The sequence below is a fragment of the Berghia stephanieae genome, chromosome 12, assembly GCF_034508935.2.
Source record: "Berghia stephanieae isolate SIO BIC M18660-M18661 chromosome 12, UCSD_Bste_1.3, whole genome shotgun sequence".
NCBI classification, from domain to species: Eukaryota; Metazoa; Mollusca; class Gastropoda; order Nudibranchia; family Aeolidiidae; genus Berghia; species Berghia stephanieae.
In genome coordinates this window covers 21,563,887-21,577,570 of record NC_088371.1, presented here as the reverse complement: position 1 = coordinate 21,577,570, position 13,684 = coordinate 21,563,887, and the positions used below count along the sequence as shown (strand labels likewise).

General features: G+C 35.0%; 1 protein-coding gene across 2 annotated transcripts in view; it reads right to left on the bottom strand.

Annotated features, from left to right (window-relative positions):
* LOC144958243 (uncharacterized) overlaps window positions 1-13,684 on the bottom strand; it is a 177,202-nt gene that overhangs the window by 140,809 nt on the left and 22,709 nt on the right. The gene's annotated exons all lie outside the window — the stretch shown is intronic.

Here is a 13,684-nt window from a genome sequence, read left to right as displayed (position 1 = left end):
TCATCACTGAACCCCCCCCCCCCCTTTCCAACAAACAATTAAAAAACGGAGAAATCTGGTCACTTTCTGGTTCGGATCTGTTACACTTTTCTTAATAAGATTGAATGCTAAAGGTGCCTAAATGAGCCAATAAAATTGATAGAAAATTTAAGTGAGTAAATGTGACTCGTGTAAAAGGGGAACAACACAAACATTTATATGAGTCACATAAAATTTACTCGTTTTATTTTTCTCTCCATTTTAATACAACTGTTACCATTGTTGTTAGTATTGGGGAAAAGATAAGTAACTAAAAATACAAATCAAAAATCACAGGAATGCATTCCTACATACTGCATACACCCTGACAACAAAGACACAAATCGTCAACATTTAAATTTCTGGTTTCCATGACATGTTCTAATATTTTTGCTACATTATTAACAAACAGTTTTTAAATACATCGTGTTGTTAAGAAGATAGAGATCACAGCATTCATCATTCAGTCAGGCATGACCATTGACTCATTGTCAAAATTTAAAGGTTTTAGTCGCACATTCATCATCAACTGCTAACGACTGAATGTTGTTATTGGAAAGGCTCATTTATTGACAGCTGCAGTCCAAGAAAGGAGAGAAATTATTAAATCTAATCACTGCAAAACATACACACAAACACACACACACACACACACACACACACACACAATTACACACATTTGTGACCTAGCCCATCGTCTCAAAGCGATATTATGTCGGAAAAGAACTAGATGCTGAAAATTGAATTTATAGATAGAACGAAGTTGACGTCATCAGGTCTTTGTTATTGGTTTTTTGGGGGACTTTTTTGCCATCCATCTCGAAGTTGTATCGTTGGGGATACAAAACTTCCCCAAACTGCCCTTTTCGCACATGCCATCAGACAAAAAAAAACATGGACAACTTTATCGCACAATGCCCAAATTAATACAGCAACAGTTGGATAATACTATTAGATGATCCACAAGGCTGATGGCACTTGCATTGAGTGGTTAAATATCTGCAAAGTGCAGATGTAATTCAACCAAACGACACGACTACATTTATTTTATCTAAAAATATTACAAATTAAGTTAAAGGTTCAAGAGGAAACGGGGTCGTCCAAAACAGATTTGGAGGAGAAGCCTTCACCAATATTTGTGCGTCTCCATCCAATCTAACCTGGAGTGAGGCAAAGGTCTGTGCCAAGGACAGAAGAAGATGGAAGAGTGCTGTTGAGGCCCTATGCTCCGCCAGGAGCCAAGAGGCATAAGACATAAGACAAGTTAAAGGATGGATTTTAAGCGTCCGATTCACCCTGACATATTATCATCATTTTGATAAGATTGGTCACATTTTACAAATCGCCAAAATCAACGTTTTGGTGTCTTACAACAAACACTCGCAAAAATTCTGACCAAACGTTTGTTACAATGTGAGTGTTTTTAGTATGAAAACAAGGGTGTTAATAAACGACTAGTGTTGTTGTACTACAATGTAAAACAGAGGAGTGATCACCTGCCAGTCGTAAAGATCTTGATCCATACAATTTCTGACTATGTTGATGACGGAGATGGCGACGCGCAAACTAATTGGAGCTGGGTGAGAAATCGTGAACAGGTAAAGATATAAACAATCATATATAGGAATAATAACGTTTTTATGGTCAAATATATCATTAGGAATAATTATGATATGGTATACATACAGTAACATAACAAGCGATGTATTCAACATCAGTGTATTTTACAGCAATTTTCCCTGAAAACTTGTAAACGTTGTGGAAATCAACTTTAAATTTAACTGTAAACAAATAAATAAATAAATAAATAAATAAATAAATAAATAAATAAATAAATAAATAAATAAATAAATAAATGAATAAATAAATAAATTAATAAATTAATTAATTAAATAAATAAATAAACAGACTTTTCCAAACGTTGTACATGTATTTCTCCGTAAAAGGATAGAACCGCCAAGAAAACCAAAAAAATGTAATAATAACTATCATCAACAAGAACTCACTCAGTCTGAAGTTGGGACATTCATTTTTTTTTTTTACAAAGTGAAAAGGACAAGGGAGGTAAATTATTAGTATCGATGTGTACAAAACCAAAAGGATAAGCTTTCTAAGAAGGCACTTGACACCTTTGACGACCCCGAACCATCGATCACCGAATTTTGACATTCGCAATAAGAAAATAAAAACAAACAAAAACAAACGAAGAAAAAAAAAACTTGAGCGCAAAAACCAGTAAAAACACTTCAAAACGCTTTACAAGCAACTTTAAGCAAATGATATAAGTAAATAGGTAAAATTATTAAGGAGCAATCTGAGAGAAAAAGTGAAAATCAAAAAGAAAATTATAATAATATTCAATTGAAAACAGCCAGTGGTTCCCTTTCCTACATTCAGACATTTAATTTCTTAGTAGTACCCGTTAGTCTGTCCAGTTTGAGACTCAGCCATGGCCTACTTGAGATTTACGTCATGAACGCAGCACATACTACCAAAAAGAAGTTCTATCCAGAGGATATATTGCTAGTGTATTATGTCCCAACAGAAACTGACAGTAAGTGTGGCTAAAAATAACTGTAAAATCATAACCTATAATACCTATATCCAAATCATAAGAGCTCTATGCTTTGGCTTATGTGTATGTGGACCTTATTATCATCATGAATAATGGTGCATAAGACCTATGAATGTGGACAAAGAGAGGTAAGTAGGCAAATAAGTAACATTCTCTCTCTCTCTCTCTCTCTCTCTCTCTCTCTCTCTCTCTCACACACACACACACACACATACACACACACACACACACACACACACATCTGGAGAGATGGAGTGGAGGATTCTAAGGACCTGTGTTTAGTGTTTACCTTGCCCAGGTTGAAAGGCGAGACAGGAAAAGACCACTTGTTTCTCCATCTATTGACATACATAATAATATCATCAACATTACCACTTCTACAGCCTATAGTGATACACTTGTTATTACACACATATATAAATACACACACACGCGCACACACACACACACACACATATATACACATACACACACATGATCACTTGACATCACCGAAAACACGTGTGGTAGAGTAGGGAAAACAAAAATAAGGGTTACAATACCGGAGATAAATAATTATGATTATAGGTAAACTTAAAAGATTATGTTTTTCATGTTACCAATTCTCTTGATAAAATCATATTAAAAAATAAAGACACCAAAATAAAAAACAAACAAACTTGAGCATATCATTTTATAAAGCGAAATATCCACTAAACGTGCTCAAAGCGCTTTACAAAGGGTCCCAAGCCAACAGCAACATTTAACGTGCAGGACGAGAAATGACGCTTGTAAGGCGTTAGAGGAAAGAGATAAAATGGGGATAGGTGAGAGAGAGAGAGAGAGAGAGAGAGAGAGAGAGAGAGAAAGAGAGAGAGTGCGTGAGAGAAAGAGAGAGATAGAGATAGAGAGAAAGAGGAAGAGAGAGGGATAGTGTGTGTTTTGTTTTGTTTTTGAGAGAAAGAGTGTGTGTGTGTGAGTAAGAGAGTGAGAGAGAGAGAGAGAGAGAGAGAGAGAGAGAGAGAGAGAGAGTATAGAATAAGAAAAGATGTAAAGAGAGTGTAAGAGAGGTAACGAAAGAAAAAGAATGAAAGAGAATAGGAAAAAGGAATAACGAGCAAGGTTTGAATTAATGTAATTGATGGGGGGGGGGGGGGGGGGCGCAAACATGGGGATTTCATCTTTGAACGGACATCGGAGAGGCAAATCCGTCAGTATGGATATTTTGAGAGGGGGTAACGTACATATAACACACGCTCACAGACACACATAAATACACTCTTCTTGTTTTCCTTCATACACATGAACCCCCCCCCCCCCAACACACACACACACACACACACACACACACACACACACATCACTACCTCACACACATACAAACACATCCTAATTATTATTTGGGAGAGAGAAGAAGGGGTAAGGCAAAAATCAATGAATGAGCGTCGATATGAGATGAGATGAGACCCCAGTGTGCTAAACTGCTGCTCTCATTTCTGGATTCTCGTTCTATCTCCCGAACCAACCCCCTCTTCAATATCAACCCCCCCCCCACCCCCGCCCCCTTTCTCCACCCAACCCCAAAACCCTCCTAACTTAACTGCCTAACCCACCCCATCACCCTTCCCCTCCTAAAAGAAATCCCAGGATCCCTCTTTACCCCCATCCTTACCCAATTGAATGGCACCAAGTCAAAATTCATTCATTCATATTTTATTCCCCTGTGGTTTACTCGTAAATCCATTGATTTTCAGCCGTATCCTTTGTCTAGATCACCCCTCTCCTATTTTCAAAATATAAGTACATAATATTATTTGGTACAAGAATATTTAGCAATTTTTGAAATAAAAAAAAAAGAAATTTAACGATCTTTCAGTTTTTTAGAAATTAAAAGCTAAATATTTCACAATTATAAAATTTGTATCAAATTCCTTTGATTAAATACGGAAACGATATCTCTCTGTGTGTGGTATTTGTGTGAATATGCCGTGTGTGTATGTGTGTGTGGGTGTGTGTGGGTGTCTGTGGGTGTGTCTGAGACACACAGAGAGAGAGAGAGAGAGAGAGAGAGAGAGAGAGAGAGAGAGAGAGAGAGAGAGAGAATAACAGTGAGAGATTGATGGAGAGGAGAAAAAAAGTGGGGGGGGGGAGTCAAAGAGGAGTAGTGGATGGGTGTTTGACGATCGAGGGTGAAAATAGAGAGGGAATACAGAGAGAAAGAAAGAGAGCGAGAGAGAGAGAGAGAGAGAGAGAGAGAGAGAGAGAGAGAGAGAGAGGGGGGGGGGGGAGTGAGGGAGAGAACCAAAATAGGTGATAAAGTAAAGACCAGAAACTACCATAATAGTACTGGTTAGTAGGTAAAGGTAAAGAGCAATTGAACAGCAAAGATTAGGTATGTCGTTGGCAAAAAGACCCACTTAATCCCACACCACCACGGACTCAAACCAAAAACGGGAACATGCACACTACACCTCCCTACTTCGTTAAAAGGTCAAACCACCAGTAGGTACGAGTTATTATGTATAATAAAATACACCGTGTCGTTATGGAGCACCTAGCCCTACGTGGAAATGTAGTTAGTGTGTATGTCACGGCCTATAAATAGACATAATGTTATTGATGCACACCTAGATACATATAAGTGTAAATACGTATAATAGTATTGCACAATACAAAACAAACGTTTTAAATCAATACAAGTGCTAGAGCGGAAGGAAAAGAAAAAAGAAAAAAGATAGAGAGAAAGATAGATAGATAGATAGATAGAGAGAGAGAGAGAGAGAGAGAGAGAGAGAGAGAGAGAGAGAGAGAGAGAGAGAGAGAGAGAGAGAGGGGAGAGATTAGATTGAGGGGATAATAATAAATGTCAAGGGAGCGGATGACCCAAAATTATTATTGAATAAATCATGGTGTACGTGGAATCAGAACAAAGGAAACGAGAGAGAGAGAGAGAGAGAGAGAGAGAGAGAGAGAGAGAGAGAGAGAGAGAGAGTGTGAGAGAGTGAAAGCGGGAGGGGAGAAGGGGTGGTGGCAAGGGAGAAAGAGGGCGTGAGAGAGAGAGAGAGAGATAGATAAAGAATAAATAAAATACATCACAAAGACAAAAACAAACAATCAAATTAAAGATTGAAAAACATTCATAAGTTCTAATCACTCTTATAAAATAATCTATTGCCATATTAAAAAAAAAAAATTCGACAAGATTGATTGAATCTGATCTTTTTTTTTTATTGATCTACAGATGATGGAGCACAAAATTCGTAGATCTACGTAATTCTTTTTTTTATTTTTCGTAGAAGCAGGCAGGTCTGTAATTTTTATTGTTTTTTTTTTTTTCATGAAAAGAAAAATAATATAAAATAACAGAAAAAAAAAAATGAAGAGTCCTCTTTCAGAAAAGTTAATTCCTTAATTTAATTAACTTGTAAAATTATGAGTTGAACCTAAGTGGACTAGTGAAAATCGTCCGTTCTCTGAATGAAAGAAGTCTCTCGTTTCCAGGGACCGTTCATTAAGTTTCATATGAGTTAAAAGAGTGTACAACATCATTAAAATGTTGTAATATTAAACAATGTAAACCCGAAAAGGGGGACACAATAGAAAGCAAGTGGTGGAAATCAATAAAGAACAAGCTTATTATATGCATTATAATATTATGCTCATTATGTACTTCAATCCTAGTTCTATATATCCGTGTTTTTCTTGAACGTCATCGGAACATCCATTTAATTTACTTCTTGCTTTTTATTTTAATTATTTTAATTTTGTTCTGTGTTGTTTTTGTTTTTGTTTGTTTATTTGTTTTGTTATTTTTTTTTTTATTTCTTTCTCTTTTGGTTTTTTTTTTTTTTTTGGTTTTGCTTTTTGTCTATGAAAATGTAAAAGCTTTCCAAACCTCACAATGGTCTTTTATAATTTTTTTTTTTTTTAAAGAGGAAGAAGAGGGAAGTAAAACTATAAAAAAACAAACAACAAAAACTATTAACAAGTGAAAGGTATAGGTTTGAAATAAAGTCAAAGTTTTTAATTGGTTTTACTTACACCTTTTAAATTATAATAAGTCGTTAACACATTTGAATATTAATTATTGCAACTACAATTTTTCTTCATTTCCCCGGGGCCAGAAGAAGGTACTTAACACGCTTGCGTGTTAGTTTCAAGGTTTATGTGTATTAAAATGCGTACACATTTTACAAGTGAACATAATTTGTTCGAACCAATCGCTATCTTGAATTCATGCCAATTGACATTGCGAGACCTCCAGATTCTGAACTTCTTCTTTTTTCAAAACAATCTATGACAGAATCAAATTAAAAATTGATGGTGTTGTGCGATGTAACAGTGCAATTCCACGCTTTAATATGTCAAAACTTTGCGACAGAGCTGCCTGCCTACTTTAAATATCCAAAAAAAAAAAAAAAAAAATCATTTTCCCGGGTGGAATAATGAGAAAAAGTTGCTATAAATAGTTTTACAAATAAATAATTTGCTCTCATCATCGTAATCCAAAAAATGGTCCAAAGTCCAGAATATAATAAGTTGTAAGGAACTAAACTTCATATTTCAAAAAGATTTATTGAGTCAAAGACTTGTATGCAGTTATTCTGTAGCTGGAGCAAAACAAAAAAAAAAAAAAAAAAAAAAAACTCTACGAATTTTTCGTAGTGCTGGGCAGGCCTGTACCCACAAAATGGAAGGCCACCAGAGATCCGGCTAGTAGGCGTGTACTGAAGGTGGTGGTTATGCATGACCATAGCATCTGTGGTTATGACCGAACCACGGCATCGTGTCAATAAAAGAAAGGAAAAAAAAACCATGGATCTCAAGGAGAATAAAGAAAGATCAGACAAAGAAAATGGAAGACGGATGTAATAATAATGTTATAATAATCTATGATTTTAGTGTTTTGTACAGTTCAAGTTCCTTGGGAACTGATAAGGATGTAACCGCGATGACAAACTGGCAAGTGGGTATGCACATATAAATCACACATTGAAAGTGGATATAGTCCAGCATATGTTAATAAGCTGTTTTCCTGTCTTGGCAATGCGTTTAAATATAATATGCCATCCATTAGTTTCATTGGTTCGAATCCCGCAATTCCAGACACAATCCGACCCTTAAACCTCGCACCCCCCCCCTCCACCCCCCCTCCACCCCCCCCCCCCCCCACTCTCTCTCTCTCTCTCTCTCTCTCTCTCTCTCTCTCTCTCTCTCTCTCTCTCTCTCTCTCTCTCTCTCTCTCTCCAAGAACACATACTGAAAGGTTATGCTATTTATTTTTTTCTTTCTGCTATTGCATTCGGTTTATTATGATATCTAAATGATTTAATCAATTTATGTACCATCGCTGCCTAAACCTAAAACATCTATTTATTTATTTTTACTCCTTCCGGTCATCCTTGTACTCTCATCCCCCTCCCAACCCTCTTTCTATTGTCCAAATCTCTCTTATTGTAAAATATACTCATTGTACCATCATTATCTCTCTCTTTCTCTCCCTCTCTTTCTCTCCCTCTCTCTCTCTCTCTCTCTCTCTCTCTCTCTCTCTTCTGCTCTTTCTCACCGCCCCTCCCTTCTCCTTTTTCTATCTGCCAAGCTTCTCAAATTTTCTATATTTCTCCCCCATTCCACGATTTATAAATTAATTATAATTCAACGTCTCACCAACCTCCTTCATGGTTTTTTTAGTTTGTTGTTAATATATACCTACCCACATTCCTCCCCCCCCCCCCCCCCCCCCCCCCCCCCCCCCCCCCCCCATTGACCATTTATATAGCACAATATACATTTATGTGCTCTCCCAGTGTCAAACGCCGACAATAAGGAGATGACATATAATACATACACCGTAAAGGAACAAAGCAGATGAGCAATAACATTCTACTTATCAGATACCTCCTAGATTCTAATGACGATACGTCCATTTCCTCAGTCTGTGCTTTATCACCTTATCTTCCGTCTATTTGGTGTGGCTTACACGATTATTACCTTTTACTTATTACCTTTGATAACGCAAACCTCTCTCTCTCTCTCTCTCTCTCTCTCTCTCTCTCTCTCTCTCTCTCTCTCTCTCTCTCTCTCTCTCTCTCTCTCTCTCTCACGAGAGATATTCAATGTGATACGATACGCTTTTTTATTTGAACGAATTATCACATTAAATCATTAATCAGGATAGGCATTGGCAAATAGTTATAGCATGATTTTACCAGAAATTAACAAACGACTGGATGGATGGCTCAATGAATGAATGAAGTGAGTGAATGAATGAATGAATGAATTCATATATATATGAATGAAGTGAGTGAGTGACTTAGTGAGTAGGTGAGTGGGTTATTGATAGACTGATTGAGTGATTGTAAGAATGAATGTATGAATGAACGAACGAACGAACGAACGAACGAACGAACGAACGAATGAATGAATGAATGAATGAATGAATGAATGAATGAATGAAAATTAAGATTTTCCATTAAATCACTCTTATCATCGCAGAATCTCAAGATTATTTTTTGTCATAACTTGACAAATAAATGAGTCAATAATGAATTGAACAAAAACAACAACAAAAAGTCAAAAAAAAAAAAAATAATAAAAAAAAAGAAAGAAAAAAAGAAAAAAAATTGAGAAGAAAGAAGAAACTTTTTTAAATTGTGCGCGCACCATGTCTAGTGTGTGTGTTTTGTGTGTGGGTGGGTGGGGGAGGGGGGCTCATTAGAGATGTTATAAAATGTTTAAGTTAAATTAGTAGAATCACATATTATTATTAATCTGTAACTTTAAAAAAAAAAAGAAAAAAGAGAGAAAATCGTCCACAAGATTAAAGTGGTGCTGGTTTGTTGTAAAATTGGTCAATCAATCTTAGCAAGAGTAAATAATCCGAAATGGAGTTAGATATAGTGCTAGAAGGAGAAAAAAACAAACAAACAAAACAGAAAGAGAAATCTATTTGGAAAATAAAAAACTGTGCCAAAAAAATATTTTTGCTATTTCTGACTGTAAAAACACATCATTTAATTAGATTTTATCAACACGATCTTCAATTTCATATTTTTCAATTTTGTATTGAGTGTTCAAAAATAAAAATAATAATCAGAATATTATAGTGACAAGCGTAGCGTCTATATCATGATATGAATAAAGAGTGGTGTGGAATGTTCCAGTGCAGTAGTGCCTAATATGAGTAATAATAATAAATGATGAACAACTATAATTATTGATACTCGATAATAGGATAGGTTCTACTTTATGATGGCATTATCAACAATACACTAATAATAAATCATGTATCGAGTGAAGGGTTGAAAAAAGAGGACAATTAAACATTATCAAGGAAAAAAACTTTAATCTGTTAATTGAATTGAGATTTGTGAAAATCTTGTCAATCATAGTATTATGTGTTATTAATCTTTATGGCATTTTTGTTATTTCACCTTCGTGTTTTAGTACGTCTAAATAGAATGTTTTATTGGTGGGAAGGAGGAGTAGTTTTTGAGGGAATTTTTTTCTTTTATACTTTCGATGTTTGATTGTTTTTGTTTGTTTTTTTGTTCTTTTTTTTGTTTTTGTTTTTTTTTTCTATTAAAAAACACATGTTGAGATGATAATTTCTAACTAACTTCAATTTTTTAAATGGCATATTTCCAGGCTTTATGACCATTTATAACCATTTGAGTTTTCATTAAAAAATATTTCTTAGTTTAAAAAAAAAAAAGTTTAATCCCGTGCTGCAGTCTAAAATCTATTTAATCGTATTAATTCGTGTGTAAAATTATTGAGATTTCTTTTTAGAAAACAAGATATGTATTAAAATTATTATGTACGATAAAGATGAAAAGTTGAACAAGTTTGAACTATGCTTGAAACAAAAATATATATGAAAAAAGCTTATATTATTATTATTATTATTATTATTATTATTATTATTATTATTATTATTATTATTATTATTATTATTATTATTATAACCATTTCATGTATATGGACACTTATATCGTTCAAGTTAAGGTAACCTATATATATATCGATGAACACAGATCTGTGTATCATATTTGACCTCTCTTCTTTGTCCAATCCACAAACTCTTCTTGCGTTCTACGACAGAACTCAGCGTTTAGATGTTTAACATAAATTTTGATAAATAATTCTGGCCAGTGACGTGACGTGACGTTGTGAAGAACACACAGTGCTAGACTAGCACTACTACAACGCGGCCCCAGCATCTCATTAGCCAAAATCGGCCTGTTAGAAGCCATATTGAGAAGTAAAAGAAAAGGAAGTGGTTATTCAGTATCAGATACTGAATAGTGCTTTGCCACTATTCAGTATCCATAAGGAACTCTTTTTTATAGAGAGAGTGAAAAGTGCGACAATCTCGGTTGAACTGCTGACCTACTTCCAGATTGAACACGTGCAGTAACTGACAGCCCGATTCAAAGTTGTAAAAATATTTTGATCGAAATTTTTAAATATCTGCTATCGTGCAATTAACATAGTTCAAAATATCAAAATAAGAGAGGCAGTCAAATACATTTTTTAATGTCTGAATAGACATGATTAAATGTCTCCAAGAGTTCAGTGACACCATGGCATGGTGGATATAAGCTGTTTGACTCTGAGCTTAAGGTTCCTGAGTTCAAATCCCGGTAAGGGTAACTTTTTTTTTTTTTTCCCAATATTTTTTTAAAATTCCTTCTGTCTATTTATATTTTTTAAACTTTTGTTTTAATAATTTTATTTGCTTGAAATATACTTTAATGTTGATAATATACTATTGTTCTTTTATTATTATTATTATTATTATTATTATTATTATTATTATTATTATTATTATTATTATTATTATTATTATTATTAATATTACTTACTTACTATTATTATTATCGTTGTTGTTGTAATCGTCATCATCGTCATTGTTATGATTATGGTTATGCTTTTTTTTTAATCAACTAGTTGGAGTAATTTAATCAGTTATCGATTTATTACGAATATCTTTTATGTGTTATCATCGCGTTGTTGTTTTTCATTATTGTGCTCTTCTATTGTTTATTACTTTTTAAAATCTTGCTTTTTTTGTTGTTGTTGTTCTCCTTGTTGTTGTTGTTTGTTTGTTTGTTTTGTCATCTAAGACAAACCCGATTCATTATAAATTCATTTTTAATTGAGCGATGTACTTCCGAGAATTACTTGCCGTATTATATTGAAATTTACATGACAATAATAATAATAATAATAATAATAATAATAATAATAATAATAATAATAATAATAATAATAATAATAATAATATAATAATAATAATAATAATAATAATAATAATAATAATAATAATAATGATAATAATAATAATAATAATAATAATAATAATAATAATAATAATGATAATAATATAATAATAATAATAATAATAATAATAATAATAATAATAATAATAATAATAATAATAATAATAATAATAATAATTTAAATAGATACTGAATATTAGACTACAATTGACATCTATTTACTGAATACACGTGGTATTTTTATGGATGTTCCTTTTTTTTACGAAACCTGCCAAAACACGCCGAAACCCGACAAAGTTATGGGAAGTAGGCAGCAGTGGGGAGTGAACTTGGGACTCAGGGAAGTGTACACCATTGGGGAGTGAACCTGGGACTGGGTTTCGATTTTAAAAAAAGCAATTACTTTTTTACGAAACCCGCCAATATCCGACAAAGTTATGGAAAGAAAGTAACAGTGGGGGAGTGAACCCGAGACTATGGTTTTTCGGCGGGTTTTGGCGGGTTTCGTAAAAAAGTAATTGCTTCATTCTCGTCTGGTACCCAACTCCGATAGTTCGGCTTCATTTCCCACTGGTATCGATCTTCCATAGTCCCAGGTTCATTTCCACTGATTTCCTCTTTTCACAGTCCCAGGTTCACTCCCAACCGGTGTGCACTTCCCTGAGTCCCGGTTCATTGCCCAATGGTGCCCACTTCCCATAACTTTTGACAATTTCGGTAGGTTTCGAAATAAAAGTACATTCTGAGCAGTCCCGGGTTCAATCCTCATCGGTGTCCAAATCCCAGATTCACTCCCCACTGCTGCCTGCTTCCCATAACTTTGTCGGCTTTTGGCGGGTTTCGTAAAAAGTAATTCCCCTCCCCCTTGGTATTGCTTTTTTACAAAATCCAGAGTCCCAGGTTCAATTCCCACAAGTGTACACTTCCCTGATTCTCAGGATCACTCCCACTGTTGCCTACTTCAATAACTTTGTCGGATACTGCCAGGTTTAGTCGGGTTTTGTAAAAAAGTAATTGCTTTTATGTGAAACTCGCTGAAACCCGCCGAAAACCAGAGTCTCAGGTTCACTCCCCACTGGTGTACACTTCCCTGAGTCTCAGGTTCACTCCCCACTGTTGCCTACTTCCCATAACTTTCTCGGATATTGCCAGGTTTTCGTCGGGTTTCGTAAAAAAGTAATTGCTTTTATGTGAAACTCGCTGAAATCCACCGAAAACCACAGTCTCAGGTTCACTCCCCACTGGTGTAACACTTCCATGAATCTCAGGTTCACTCCCCACTGTTGTCTACTTCCAACAACTTTGTTGGATATTGCCGGGTTTCGTAAAAAAAGCAATTGCTTTTATATGAAACTCGCTGAATCCCGACGAAAACCAGAGTCTCAGGTTCACTCCGCACTGGTGTATATTTCCATGAATCTCAGGTTCACCCCCCACTGTTGCCTACTCCAATAGCTTTGTCGGATATTGCCAGATTTCGTCGGGTTTCGTAAAAAAGTAATTGCTTTTATGTGAAACTCGCTGAAATCCGCAGAAAACAAGAGTCTCAGGTTCACTGCCCAGTGGTGTACACTTCCATGAATCAGGTTCACTCCCCATTGTTGCCTACTTTCAAAATCTGTCGGATATTGCCAGGTTTGTAAAAAAATAATTCCTTTTATGTGAAACTCGCTGAAATCCGTCGAAAACCATAGTCTCAGGTTCACTCCCCACTGGTGTACACTTCCCTTAGTCTCAGGTTCACTCCCCATTATTTGCCTACTTTCCATAACTTTGCCCGATTTTGTTGGGAGATGGCACATTTCGTAAACAAAAAGTAATTGCTTTT